The sequence below is a fragment of the Scleropages formosus genome, chromosome 18 (genome assembly GCF_900964775.1).
Source record: "Scleropages formosus chromosome 18, fSclFor1.1, whole genome shotgun sequence".
Lineage (NCBI taxonomy): Eukaryota > Metazoa > Chordata > Actinopteri > Osteoglossiformes > Osteoglossidae > Scleropages > Scleropages formosus.
In genome coordinates this window covers 17017673-17018834 of record NC_041823.1, presented here as the reverse complement: position 1 = coordinate 17018834, position 1162 = coordinate 17017673, and positions in this window count along the sequence as shown.

The window sequence follows — 1162 nt, the reverse complement described above, 5'->3', positions numbered from 1 at the left end:
AAGTGCTGGAGCCCGCCTAAGGGTTTCGGCTTTTTGCGGGGCCGGCGCTGTGGCTTGCGCAGCAGCCGGATTTCAGCTGGGAGCTAGGGTTAGGGCTGGAGGTCGGGTTAAGGCTGGAGCCTGGGCTATGGCTGGAGCTAGGGTTAAGGCTGGAGCTAGGGTTAGGGTTTAGAGAACGGTAAGTGCTGGAGCCCGCCTAAGGGTTTCGGCTTGTTGCGGGGCCGGCGCTGTGGCTTGCGCAGCAGCCGGATTTCAGCTGGGAGCTAGGGTTAGGGCTGGAGGTCGGGTTAAGGCTGGAGCCTGGGCTATGGCTGGAGCTAGGGTTAAGGCTGGAGCTAGGGTTAGGGTTAGAGAACGGTAAGTGCTGGAGCCCGCCTAAGGGTTTCGGCTTTTTGCGGGGCCGGCGCTGTGGCTTGCGCAGCAGCCGGATTTCAGCTGGGAGCTAGGGTTAGGGCTGGAGGTCGGGTTAAGGCTGGAGCCTGGGCTATGGCTGGAGCTAGGGTTAAGGCTGGAGCTAGGGTTAGGGTTAGAGAACGGTAAGTGCTGGAGCCCGCCTAAGGGTTTCGGCTTTTTGCGGGGCCGGCGCTGTGGCTTGCGCAGCAGCCGGATTTCAGCTGGGAGCTAGGGTTAGGGCTGGAGGTCGGGTTAAGGCTGGAGCCTGGGCTATGGCTGGAGCTAGGGTTAAGGCTGGAGCTAGGGTTAGGGTTAGAGAACTGGTAAGTGCTGGAGCCCGCCTAAGGGTTTCGGCTTTTTGCGGGGCCGGCGCTGTGGCTTGCGCAGCAGCCGGATTTCAGCTGGGAGCTAGGGTTAGGGCTGGAGGTCGGGTTAAGGCTGGAGCCTGGGCTATGGCTGGAGGCTAGGGTTAAGGCTGGAGCTAGGGTTAGGGTTAGAGAACGGTAAGTGCTGGAGCCCGCCTAAGGGTTTCGGCTTTTTGCGGGGCCGGCGCTGTGGCTTGCGCAGCAGCCGGATTTCAGCTGGGAGCTAGGGTTAGGGCTGGAGGTCGGGTTAAGGCTGGAGCCTGGGCTATGGCTGGAGCTAGGGTTAAGGCTGGAGCTAGGGTTAGGGTTAGAGAACGGTAAGTGCTGGAGCCCGCCTAAGGGTTTCGGCTTTTTGCGGGGCCGGCGCTGTGGCTTGCGCAGCAGCCGGATTTCAGCTGGGAGCT